General features: G+C 43.8%; 1 protein-coding gene across 1 annotated transcript in view; it reads right to left on the reverse strand.

Annotated features, from left to right (window-relative positions):
- LOC121288418 (ephrin type-B receptor 2-like) overlaps positions 1-14398 on the reverse strand; it is an 848586-nt gene that overhangs the window by 355252 nt on the left and 478936 nt on the right. The window lies entirely within an intron of this gene.

Consider the following 14398-nt stretch of genomic DNA (forward strand, 5'->3'; position numbering starts at 1 on the left):
ATGAAATTGTAATTCATGTATGTGATGGGCCCACTGAAATCAAAATTCTGGGCATTGATTTGAAAGGCTGGTGATTGGCAGGTGGTCTGTTGGCCCATGTCCAATACACATTGGCACCCAGATTAGAAAGGTCCCCCTATCAGTCACCAGGCACAGAGTACTCAGCAAATTAATCCATTCCTGTTGTCACCCTCAGTCTCAACATTTCCAATTCACAGTTGGTACATGATCATTTACCATTCTGGCCTGTTAATAATGCAAACAAATCAATTAAAATACTTCTTGCAGTTCATCGAACTCAGCTTTTCTCCACAGATCCTGCCTGGCCTGCTATATATTTCCAGTGTTTTCTGTATTACACTTTTTTTATCTGAGTTACTGATATCTATTTAGGGGGAGATGACGGTGTAGTGGTATAGTCATAGACTAGTAATCCAGAAACCCAGGGTAATGCTCTGGGAATCTGGGTTTGAATCCCACAGCAGATGATGGAATTTGAATTCAATAAAAATCTGGAATTAAAAGTCTGATGATTACCATGAAAAGATTGTTGTAAAAAAAACCCATCTGGTTCACTGACGTCCTTTAGGGGAGGAAACCTGCTGTCTGTATTCAGTCTGGCTGACATGTGAGTCCAGATCCACAGCAATGTGGTTAACTCTTAAAAATGTACTCTGACAAGGGCAATTAGGGATGGGCAATAAATGCTGGCCTAGCCAGCGACGCCCACATCCCACAAACAAATTTTAAAAAATCTATTTTCCTCCTGGCATTGGAGGAGGGTTAAAGCAGGACTCCTGTCTGTCCTTCTGACCTTGAATTTTACTGGGTCAAGGACCAGTACGTGTTCAGGCCGGGCTTCCCACAGAAGCTCCATCACAAGTAAGGACCCCATGGTTCAAGTTCCTCTCCAGGGCTTGAGCACAAAAATCTAGGCTGACACTCCAGTGCACCTCACTAAACCCCTGCACAAAGCTTAAATCCCCCAAAAGGCCCCCACCACAATGATTCCTCCCCATCTAAAAGTCCCTCACTATAGTACTAAATTCCCCAAGAGTTCCTCAATATACCTTTCACTACAATTCTAAATCCCCCCAACAGGACCCCACCAAACAATAGTACTAAAACCTGCCAAATAATCCTCTCACCGCAGCACCAAATCTCCCAAAAATAACTCCTCACCACAGCAAAATACACCACAAAATAATGATCCCTCACTATTACACTGGATGCCCCCAGTTAGCCTCTCATTCAGTGCTAAAACCAGGCCAGAAAACATAGAATTGTTTCAGCAGTGAAGGAGGCCATTTGGCCCATTGTGTCCCTGCTGGTTCTCTGTAAGAGCAGCTCTTGTGGCCTCTGGTTAATCAGTCAGGCCTCCCCTAGCCACACAAGGCCTCAGGGCAGCCGTGGTACTGGGAGAGCAGCTCCCAGATAGCTGGAGGGGAGGGCATCCCTCCCTGGCTGTAAAGAGCAATTCCCCAGGCCAATCCAAACTTACAATCCCCATTTTCACTGGGCTTTACTGAGGGCAGTGGGCTAGTGAGGGGGTTTAATTTAATTAAATTTAATTTGCTGAGGTGGGGACACTAGCGAGGGGGAGCACAGAGTCACAGAATTGTTACACCTCTGAAGGAAGCCATGCTGCCCACTTTGTCTGTGCTGGCTCTCTACGGGAGCAATGAATTTAGTGTCATTTCCCACTTTCTCTCCATAGCCCTGCACGTATTTCCTTTTCAGGAAACAATCCAATTCCATTTTGAAAGCCTTGATTGATTCTGCTTCCACCACCCTCTCAGGCAGTACATTCCAGGTCCTAATGACTCGCTGCATGAACAAGTTTTTCCTCATATTCCTTTTGCTTCTTTTGCCAGTTACCTTAAATCTGTTCCCTCAGAACCAATAGGAATATTTTCCTCTATCTACTCTACCCAGACCCCTCATGATTTTGAACACCTCTACTACATCTCCTCTCACCTTTCTCTTCTCCAAGGAAACTGTTCCAACCTCTCCAATCTATCCATGGAACTGAAGTTCCTCATCTCTTGGAGTATTCTTGTGAATCCTTTCTACACCCTCCCCAATGCCTTCACATATTTTCTAAATAGTGGATGAAATACTAAAGTTGAGGCCAAATCAGTGTTCAATACAAGTGTAACATAACTTCTGCTTTTGTACTTGATATCCCTGTTAATAAAGCCTAGGATGCCATAGGCCTTATTAACCACACTCTCAACTAGTCTGCCACTTTCAATGATTTTGATTAATGATTAACACAAGCTAAACTGGAATTTGCCAGCAGGCAATACAAGTGGATGGCGGGGGAGGGGGCTGCTTGTTGGCATGGGAGGGGCCAGAGAATGACACATGTGGAGGACAAGATCAAATCTACAATATACTCTGCTGGTTGGTGCCTTTCAACGTTAACAACAACAGAGATAATAGTAAGGGAGTAAACCTGACACAAATTCTGGAGTAGAGATCATTAGGTAGTTGGTGTTTCCCTCAAGTGAACAACTGACTAAGCCTCAGATGCCTGGGTTTTGTTTTTTCTCTGGATAGTCATTTGGTAGTAAAGTACTTGAGTACTGCTGAAAAAAGAGAGACATTTTTGTCAAAGCTTTTTGTCTTGCACTCATCAGGGCAATTCGCGGGGAAACAACATATTTATACAGTATAAGGAGGAATGCTGATTGGTTGGCAAGTGGACTCTGATTGGTAGAGACATTGCAACGGAGAAAGCACCAGTGGACAGTGACTGCCAATTAAGTGCAAATAATTGTTTGAAATTTAAACCAGGCAGCTTAGAACCATAGAACATTACAGCACATAAAACAGGCCATTCAGCCCTTCTAGTCTGTGCCAAAATATTATTCCGCTAATCCCATTGACCTGCACCCAGTCCATAACCCTCCAGACCTCTCCCATCCATGTATCTATCCAATTTATTCTTAAAACCTAAGAGTGAGCCCACATTTATCACATCAGATGGCAGCTCGTTCCACACTCTCATTACACTCTGAGTGAAGAAGTTCCCTCTAATGTTCCCCCTAAATCTTTCCCCTTTCACCCTAAAGCCATGTCCTCTCGTGTTTATCTCTCCTAATCTAAGTGGAAAGAGTTTACTCGCATTTACTCTGTCTATACCCCTCAAAATTTGGTAAACTTCTATCAAATCTCCCCTCATCCTTCTATGCTCCAAGGAATAAAGTCCTTTGAATAAAGCTTGACTCTGATTGGTCAAGATATTGCAGAAAATGGCTGTCACTTATTTTGTTTAACTGAAATAGATGCAATGTCTTTATCTGAAAAGAACAGGGCTCTATGTATTAATATATGTAGCTTCCAGTACACACAAATGTGCCACACCGCGAGCCTGACTGACAATCTTAAATTCATTGTCAGCATAATTCTTAACACACTGAGGATTATTTAGCAAATATTGTCCAATCACAGAATCACATCTAATGTTGGACACTATGAGTTTTGCAAGTATGTGCTGGTTGGCTAAGTTCTGCCCATTGCAAACAGTGACTGGGAAACGCTGTTTGATACAATCCACTAATCTTTGGACATATGGCCTTCATAACTAGTATCACACTGGCATTGAAATTTATGTGCCACATCACTCATTTGTGTGATGGGCAGGACATCTTTTTGGCTTAATGGCAGCATCCTGTTAGTGGCAAAGACCACTCGTATTGCTATTGCATAGTAGCAGTGTGAAACAGCTATCTTCAGCTGTTGCTCAAAATTTTGAGATACTTTGCCCTTCCTGGGTTACCTGAAGTAGACTGGGCACATTTCAGGGCTGAAAGTGATGGCCTGAGGCCGGTTCATGAGTTTGTGCGATATACAAAGGACTTTGATAAGGTCCCTCATGGCAGACTGGTACAGAAGGTAAAGTCGCACGGGATCAGAGGTGAGCTGGCAAGATGGATACAGAATTGGCTTGGTCATAGAAGACAGAGGGTAGCAGTGGAAGGGTGCTTTTCTGAATGGAGAGCTGTGACTAGTGGTGTTCGCAGGGATCAGTGCTGGGACCTTTGCTGTTTGTAGTATACGTAAATGATTTGGAGGAAAATGTAACTGGGCTAATTGGTAAGTTTGCAGATGACACTAAGGTTGGAGGAGTTACAGATGGTGAAGAGGATTGTCAAAGGAAACAATGGGATATGAATCGGTTGGAGAATTGGGTGGAGAAATGGCAGATGGAGTTTAATCTGGACAAATGCGAGGTAATGCATTTTGGAAGGTCTAATCCAGGCAGGAATTACACAGTAAATGGCAGAACCCTTAAGTGCATCGACAGGCAGAGGGACCTGAGTGTACAGGTTCACAGGTCACAGAAAGTGGCAACACAGGTGGATTAGGTAGTCAGGAAAGCATATGGCTTGCTTGCCTTCATCGGCAGGGGTATTGAGTATAAAAGCTGGGAAGTCATGCTGCAGCTGTACAGAACTTTGGTTAGGCCACACTTGAAATATTGAGTGCAATTCTGGTCGCCACATTACCAGAAGGATATGGAGGCATTGGAGAGGGTGCAGAGGAGGTTTACCAGGATGCTGCCTGGTCTGGAGGTTATTAGCTATGAGGAGAGGTTGGAGAAACTCGGATTGTTCTCACTAGAACGCTGGAGATTGAGGGGCGACTTGATAGAAGTTTACAAAATTATGAGTGACATGGACAGAGTAGATAGTCAGAAGCTTTTTCCCAGGGTGCAAGTCAATTACTAGGGGACATAGATTTAAGGAGAGAGGAGAAAACTTTAGAGAAGATGTGCAGGGCAAGTTTTTTATGCAGAGGGTAGTGAGTGTCTGGAATTCTCTGCCAGAGGAGGTGGTGGAAGCAGGTACAATATTGATGTTTAAGAGGCAGCTTGACAAATACATGAATAGGATGGGAATATAGGGATACGGACCCCGGAAGTGTAAAATGTTTTAGTTTGACAGGCAATATGATCGGCGCAGGTTGGGAGGGTCGAAGGGCCTGTTCCTGTGCTGTACTTTTATTTGTTCTCTTTATACAGCGTGAAATGATCTGATCAGGGTAGCCGTTATCCCTCAGGCTGTCTTGATGCGTCCTATTTCAGCACCAAGCTTGCATGGTGAGTAAATGGCTCGGGCCCTATTTATGAGGGTGCTGATAAGGCCAATCTTAGTGCGTGGAACTCTATGTGTGTACTGACCAGTGAAAGTAGGCTTGCAGTTGTTTTCCCTGATATTGGTATTTTATTACTAATTGTCCTGATGAGTACAAGATGAAAAGCTTTGACAGAAAAATGTCTCATTTTACCTGTGGATACCAGACTACGAGGTGGAGAGCAAATCGGCACCTCCTAAAACCATGCTGAGGCTACGCAATAAACAAAGAAAGGTAACCTCTCGGCTTGGAAGCTGGAATGTGAGGATTATGTGCCTGGCGTAAACAACGACCCATGTTCCACAGCAAGTGTATGTGGGACAGCTCTGATTGACTGTGAGCTAAACAAGCTTGGTGTCGACGTTGCTGCTCTACAAGAACTTAGACAAGCCTATACAGGCTCTATTCATGAGACTACACCTTTTAGAGGCATGGAAAGAGCCCTGAAGACTACCTTGAGCATTGTGTAGACTTCATAGTGAGACACTGACTGACACAGTCAATTAAGCATCACCAGCCTTGTCTCCCTGTGGCTATCATCTAATGGAGGTGCAGTCAACATCATATGGGCCTTCGCACCAAGTCTATGTCAACATCTCAGACAAAGAGCATTTCTCTGACTCTCTAGGTGAGGTTCTGAGAAATATTCCAACTGGCAAGAGACTATTTTGTCCTGGGTCACTTTAGTGCACATGTTGGTGCGGACAGTGACTCATGACCAATGTGCCTCGGTCGTGATGGGTGGGCTAGATCAACGTTAATGGACAACGTTGTAACGTTATCTTCTGTATCTGTGGAATCTTGTCAAAAGCCTTGATAAAATCCAGTGGGGTCTAGATTCGGGAGGCCCACCAGTTATCTTTGTGGGAACATACTTTACCAACCCATTCCTATTTCTTCCCACTGCTCTGTCACTTGTTTACCTCCAAGTAGCTGTGCCCAGTCTAATTTTTGATCCTCAGTTCAATATATATGGCTTCATTTGATGATCCTTCTAGCATATATCAAAGTCAGCATGTGGGTGTAGCAAGTAATTAGGAAGGCATTTTGGTCTTTATTGCAAAGGGATTGGAGTACGAGAATAAAGAAGTCTTACTGCAGTTGTACAGGGTTTTGGTGAAACCATATCTGGAATACTATGTGCAGTTTTCATCTCCACTATTAAGAAAGGATAAACTGGCATTGGAGATGGCATAACAAAGGTTCACTCGATTGGTCCCTGGAATGAGGGGGTTATCCTATGATGAGAGGCTGAATAAATTGGGCTTATATTCTCAGGAGGTTAGAAGAATCAGAGGCGATCTCATTGAAATGTGCAAAATTATGAAGAGGTTTCGTAGGGTGAAACTGAGAGATTGTTTCTGCTGGCTGGGGAATCTAAAACACGGGGTCATAGTTTCAGGGTAAGGGGCTGATCATTTAGGACTGAGATGAGGAGAAATTATTTCACTCAAATGGCTGTGAATCTTTGGAATTCTCTGCCCAAAGGGTTGTGGATGCTCCATTATTGAGCACATTTAAGGGTAGCATAGACAGATTTTTGGTCTCTCTCAGGGAATTAAGGGATATGGGAGAGGACGGGAAAGTGGAGTTGAATTCCAAGATCAGCCATGATTAGATCGAATGTGGTTTACTCCTGATTCTATTTCTTATGTTTTTGTCTTCTCTGTGCCCTCAGCTCATCTGCCATACTCACTAGTCTCCTTGCTTTGAAGTGTACAGAACAACTGCTTTACTGTATTTTTTAAACTTTGCTTCGTCTGCCTTTCACATTTGCTTGCTAATTTTCTGCTTTCAATTTCCAACTTTGCTTCTCACCCTTCTGAATCTATCCTACAGTAGCTAGGGCAGGGGCTCAGGCAATGCGTTTATATTCACTGGGTCAGGGACACACGAGTAAAGCTGAAATTAGTGAAGTGCTAGGTGTGCAGACCAGGCCTGACATTCTTTGTTGTTGGAGTTGTTAAAAACTCCATAGAAGCCAATAACTTTTAAAAATAAGTTCAAACTTCCAATTATTAGCTGAAAGAATGACAAGATTTATTTTTATAACTTACTGTAATAAATGACTAAAAACACATGATTGACTAAACACTATTTATTTTTTGTAGGAAACTTATACTTTAAATTCCAGAAGGTGACATTCCCCTTGTATACTTCCCACACATCACACTCTCCATGGAATTACAGTCCTTAAAGCAAACAGTCCACAGTTACACCCAGCTTTCAATGAGTTCCCACATCGCCATTTTTCCAAGTAATAGCTTCGAGTGACTGCCTCCAGGTGCTTTCCTCAGTTTCCGCTGAGTTTCTTAAATCCGCCATGAACAGTAAAGTCTGTTCTGATGATTCTTTTTCTCCCTGGCCACGTCAGGACAAATCGCCCGGAATCTGGAGAAGGCTGCAGATTTTGCATCTCTTTGACTAGAGCCTGTCTCTCTCCCACATTCAGCTGTGGTAGCTCGCAAAGTAAAGCAGCCTTTACTCTCTGCCAAGCACACAGAACTGCTGTCTGTTAGAGATAATCATTGATTTATAGAGACATCCATAATCTGATTACAACTTGATTCCCTCTTCCTCATGGCAACATGAAACACATTAACCTTGCATCCAGGTAGAAGGGCTATGTAGTTATCGTTGGTCCCAACTCCCTTTCATTTTACAAGTAAATAGACAGTTTATAGCACAACCGTTTACAACATGATATATATAACATATAACAGCTTTGGTTTAGCACAATGGCACATGATGAAGTGGCACTAAAATCAGGCAGTCATGTACTGGGTACTAGAAGGAACAAATGGGCAGCCTTGAGGGGAGAGGTGTCTTCCTGATAATTCACTATGTACATACTGTAAATAGAGTAAACTAGTTTTCACAGATACCCTGATACACCTGCAGCTCCTCCTTGCTGGAATCCAGATCTAGCATCTTCTACAACATGGTAGCAGCGGTGGTGGTCTATTGTTGTTGCCACATGATGAATGCCCATGATCAAAGGTTGCAGTCCCGCTTTGCCAAGAAGTCTCGTCAAGCATCCTGGCAAGATACTCAATGTAGATGGGTGGCGATGGCAGCGTGGCCAGAACAGTCACTGCCCCTACCCTACTTATTTTCAAACCCTGGGGATTCACACGGAGATTGCTGCGGTAAGGCATGCCACGGGGAACATCCGCAACCAATCTAGGTCGGTTCACTCTCTTCTTTTGCAAGGCCACACTCGGTAATTCTGACTGGGCCGAAGCCTGCGAAAATGGTACAAGAGGCAAGAAACTGCTCCACTGCTTTTTAAAAATCTGTGTTGTGGTGCGAAGTGACAGCATAAATGGCAGGATTTCCCAGCAGGAGACGCTGAGCGTTTCAGATGAGGCAGGACGGGAGATTTCTGGCATTTCTGTTCAATTAGAGCCTTTAACTAACAGGACAGCTGATGACGCTGCCAGCAATTAGCACCCTTCTCACTCCTCCAAGGCAAGGTTCACCAATGTTCCCAAGACGTCTGGTCCACCAATTTAGAAGCCAGAGCATCCCAATATGCTTCAAACTTGACACAGGAGCAGAGATATCTATACTGGCGGATCACCTTCTTTGGCTCTGCACAATCCTTCTTTAGACTTCCAACATGAAATTCCAGGGGCCAAATCCACATTAAGGGTCAGATTACCACCACACTATGCCACAAGGGAAGACAGATCATAGAAACTCTTTATGTCATCTGTAACCAAAGCATTTCTCTACTTAGCAGCAATGTGTGTACAGTTAAAAGTTCACGAGATTTTTCCATCAGACACCAGGGTCACCTTCTGTCAGGAATCTCCACAACGTTTTCAAGGGCTGGGGAAGCTGAAGAATAAATATCATATTTCTCTGTTCTCAGATGCCATGCCAGTGTGTCTGTTCACCCCTAGGAGGGTCCCACACCCCCTACTGCCCAAGGTTAAGGAGGAACTTGACCACGTTATACAGGAACATTATTTTCCTGGTCACACAACAACCCGTGGGATTCTGGTCTGGTCACCATTCTGAAGCCTAATGGTCACCTCCAGCTATGTGTGTAGATCATACGCAGCTTAATAAAGACATGCAGAGGGAAGTCCACCCAATGGTGTCAGCAGACAACAGCTTGGCGAAGCTTGCCAATAGCTTCCTTTTTACTAGCTCGATATGAACAGCAGCTTTCGGCAAATACCCCTCAACAAGGAATCTAGGCTGCCAACGACTTTAACATGCCTTTGATCAATTTTGCTTTAACCGCCTCCCTTTCTGCATTTCGTCTGCCTGAGATATTCGAATGGACCATGTCAACAATCCTTAAGGGAAAATGGGGATGATCAGCAAAATGGACGGCATCCTCATACATTGTTCCACAAGAGCCAAACATGACCATCGGATAAGGGAAGCCCTCAAGACTCTCCAGGAAACAGGCCTCATGCTGAATGACAAGTGAGAGTTCACCAGCACCAACATAAAATTCCTAGGATACATCATCCACTGACACAGACCATTACTGAGTTCCCCCAACAAAGTACATCACTGAATTCAACGTTTCCTGGTGATGGTAAACCAGGTGGAAAGTTTATCTCTAACGTGGCCACACTCACTGAACCCTTGAGAGACCTCCTGACAAGGGCTAACAATGGTTCTGGGCTGCAGAACAGATTAAGGCCTTTCAGTCCATTAAAGATTGACTAGTCTCCTCGCATGTCCTGGTGCACTGTGACTCCATGTTCCTCCATGGTGTTCTCCTACAGCTGCAAAAGGATGCTGATAGAAAACCTGTCTATTTTACTTTGAGAGCTCTCACAAACTGAACAAAGGTTTGTCAATATTGAGAAAGAGGCACTGGCAGTTACATGGGTTGTCAAGCACTTTCCTGATGATCTGCTGGGGCTGCCCTTCCAACAGAAACAGACCACAAGCCCCTCACAACATTTCTCAATTCCACTAGGGTTGTTAAGGTGCATATCCATATTCAAAGATTTGGCCTCAGGTGGTTGCAGTACCAGTTTACAGCTGCCTATGTCCCAGGGCAAGTCACAAGCCACAGCAGATGCTCTCCCCAGAGCCAGAGAACAAGAGGATACCAAATATGGTCAAGTGCGGGAGTTCTATCTCCAAGGGTGGGCCAAATACAACCCACTGACTGTCTCATCCGCAAATACCAAGAACAACGAGCCCAAATTACCATTGTGGACGGCCTTCTAGGTTATGACCATCATTTACGTCCCATGTGACAAGATATTCCTCACAGTCTCCACGAGGCTTACCTCAGCCTCGCTAAATGCCGAGCAAGTGCCCTGCGATCAGTGTGGTGGCCGGGCATCACACAAATGGTCCAGGGTTTTGTCCTATCCTGGCACAGCTGCCATATTCACACACCGACACCAACGGAACCCCTGCTGCCATCTGTCTTTGCTCACTGCCCATGGCAGAAGTTAGGCCTCGACCTCTTTGACTTCTATGGCAAGACAAACCTTGTGGTTATTCGGCCATTATTCTCGATGGTTAGAGATGACCAGGCTTCATACATCTACAGCGGAGTTCATCAGCAAGGTGCTACAGACAGTCTTTAAACTCAGGGGTTCCTGGACAAAGCTAATTTCAGATAATGGGTCCCAGTTTGCAAATGACATTTTTGGCAGTTCTCTGGTGATATGGGATCTCCCATGTCACCGGCTCCCATCTTCACCTGCAAGCCAATGGAGAAGCTGTGTGAGTAGTTTGGACCGTTGGAGGACCTGATGTGCAAGAATTCGAATTGCCATGCAGCTCTCATGTAGTATCGGGTTACTCCCCTAGCCCACGGATTCTATCTGGCTGAACTGTTTACTGTCATTTGAAAATGCAGGTTTCCCTGTTGCCTGCAAACCTTCAGCCACATATCACCCCCACCGTGACCATAACACGGTGAGGGAGAAGGAGCTGAACCTCCAGGAAAAACAATGTTAATGGTACAATATTAGACACAGAACGAAGGCTTTGCCACCTTTGATGCCAGGCTGGCAAGTGTGGATCCGGAACCAAAAAGTCAAAGGCCTCATTCTCACTGGCATGGAGTACCCATGGTCATATTTGGTCCAGGTGCTGTCTGGTTCTTTTCAAAGAAATGCACAAGTCCTTATCACCAAACCTGGCCAAACCACAGGGTTTTGACTACCATGAGATGTTGTGGAAGTCATCTGGCCACATTGACCATGGTCCGAGGGGTGTTTACTCACCCCAGAATCCATTCCCAGTCCTCTGACCCAATGGAGCAGTCATGAGGACATGCTCAGGAAGAGTGGGGAAGGCTCCGCAGAAACTCCATCTGTAACTGGGGGAATAGGGGGTTGGGGCAGGAGAAGGAGCCAGCAATGTAAATAGTTTAAAAACAAAGGTCATGTAACTAGTTAAAGAGAGAGCTCCATACTGTTGTTAAAAGGATAGAATACTGGGGGGAGGTGTCATATCAAGGGTTAACAGAATGGATATGCGAATCTATGGGACACATGATGATGTAGCACTGATGTCAGACACTCATGTACTGGGTACCGTAGGGAGCAGACAGGCAGCCCTGAAGGGAGAAGTGCATTCCTGATAACTCATTATGTACATGTTGTAAATAGTGTAAATAAACTAGTTTTTAAATAGATACCCTGATAGACCTGTGGCTCCTTCTTGCTGGAATTCACATCTAGCACCTTCTACAACAGAGTCTACCCATTGTGAACAGAGTGACTGTTACCATTGTCTCCAAGCACAAATACCTTGTACCTTCTTGATAGTAAAACAATCTAATCCTTCCCCTGATCTCTAACAATTAAACCACCCAGGTGTACCGTCAGGCAGACTGCAGAACAGGTCACATGACGCAATTAAAAAAGAAGATAAATGCTGCAAATACTCAGCAGGTTGGCAGCATCTGTGGAGAGAAACAGTTAATATTTCAGGTCAGTGACCTTTCATCAGAACATCAGAAAGGTGAGCATCAGCAGTATTTTGCTTTTGTATTGTCACATGATCCTCATTTCTCCAGTCCCAAAATATAATAATTGTATAAACCTCAGTATTGTAATGAGTAGATCTCAGAGTCTAACACCTGCGAACTCCTTCAATTTCTGCGAGCACTGAGAACAATGAGAGACACTTGATACAATCAGAACAAAATCTGTTTATTCAACATCACAAAAATACAGAACACTTGTACATTTCCACAGTTTCTCTAGCATTGAGATCAGCAGCTCTCTCTTCAACACTAGCTCCTCCCCTCCATCCCTGGAACTTGGGCAGATGTTCACTCGAGCCACTTTTCATGGTCTGCTCTCAGACATGCCAAACCATCTGAAAATTTAGGAGGCTGCAGTGTCAGTTGGATTCTAGCCCCAATACTAACACTGGACTGGACTGGACCAGCAGTGGTTTTTGGGCAGTCCAGAGGTACCTTTATGATCTTATTTATGCCACAATAATCATTCAGAATATGTAGCGTTTTAGTTTTTTGCTTCCAAGGACATACAGATCCCTCAACACCACATTGTATAAATAGAAAAATAAGTCCTCTGTTGCTCATGACTGGCAACACTCTGTTTCAATGACCTTCCTGCACTGGTTAGTGATAAATTTTTCTGTTGACTAAATTGAACGGGATTTTTTCAACATGTTCTGTCTTCTTTCTCCAATCCAGCCTCACTTTCCCACACATTGCATTGACCTGTCTCATGAACCAACTTATATTGTCCCCTTCACTGGTCTGCAACACACATGATCATTATTCCTATAACAGTTACCATCTGGGTGAAAACATTCCACTTCATTTCCCTTCTCACTTGGAACTCACTCATTTTAATTCATGTCAGCCAGTATTTGTACTCATCAACATCAGATAAATCAATATGGTCAATTCCCTGCCCATGACCTGAAATCTGACCGAATCACAACACCAAATACCTTTCTTCATAACTTAAATCCAAGATATCTTTGTTACTTGACTCTGTACCCCGTCAGGCCAATTTCCATCCTATGATTCATTGATCAGAATCAGATTGAAAGCACTCCAAATAACTATCACCTGAAACTCATACAGAAGTGATGCAGCACATTTTAATTGAAATGTGATAAATCCAGATTTCATCCTCTTACATTTAGAACTAGCTTATGTCAACAATGTCAATTGGAACAAATCAAAAAATGACAAGTCCCATGTGTTTAGGTAGAGCTGGTGATTACTAAAGACGAATAGTCACCACTAATCGTCAGCTCTTGTTCAGACTATTTATAAACTCAACCGGATCTTCTGTTTTCAAACACGGATGATCAGTGTAAACTTTTAAAAGTGTTTGTTCACAATAACAGTTGTTTTAGCGTTGATGCCTTAAAACCCAGCCTCATTTATGAATAGTGTAGGAGCACATTATGTAACCGTGGAGAATGTCTCACAATTTAAAGATGAGGCAGAACATTCAAAGGATGAGCTTTACCTTTAAACCATTTGATTTATCCATCATTCCAAAAGAATTTCAGGAGGAACCTATCATAAGGCATCCTAGGAGATATTGGTCTGGATTACTGAGGCCATCAAAGCCTTTTGAAAATTATGTTGCACAGTACGCCATCATTGGAATACTGGGAATCACAGCACCCTCATTGTACGGAAGAGCAGCCCTGTCTGTTTGATAAGCAATAGAGAAATGGAATCCAGAATGGCATCATGGGGACAATAACAGCTGCTACAGAAAGCAGGTGTTGGCTTTTAAAAAGAAACAGAAACAAAGGGCTGGATTTTACAGCCCCTGCTCGACATGTTTTCAGTAGGGGGCGGGGGCGGGCACGTGAAATATGTACAAAATATGCATAAAATGTGTGTGTAGCCTGCTGCCTTCCTGTCCACCCTTGACCCTGTCCTCATAATATGCGGGACAGGTAACTCTTTCGAGTACAAACCCATTTCCATCTGTTTCAGATGAAGTTACATTGTTCCATAGTTTGCCATTGTGAGATTTGAACTCTTGATCTTAGGGTTACAAACCCAGTACCATAACCACTTGGCTATTTAGGTCAAGCCCTGCGGGACAGGTAACTCTTTCGAGTACAAACCTATTTCCATCTGTTTCAGATGAAGTTAGATTGTTTCATAGGTTGCCATTGTGAGATTTGAACTCTTGATCTTAGGGTTACAAACCCAGTACCATAACCACTTGGCTATTTAGGTCAAGCCCTGCGGGACAGGTAAGGTGCTCACTAGTCCTTAGGCCTATAAAGGCCTTTAAGTGACCAATTA

This window comes from Carcharodon carcharias, chromosome 15 (assembly GCF_017639515.1).
Source record: "Carcharodon carcharias isolate sCarCar2 chromosome 15, sCarCar2.pri, whole genome shotgun sequence".
NCBI classification, from domain to species: domain Eukaryota; kingdom Metazoa; phylum Chordata; class Chondrichthyes; order Lamniformes; family Lamnidae; genus Carcharodon; species Carcharodon carcharias.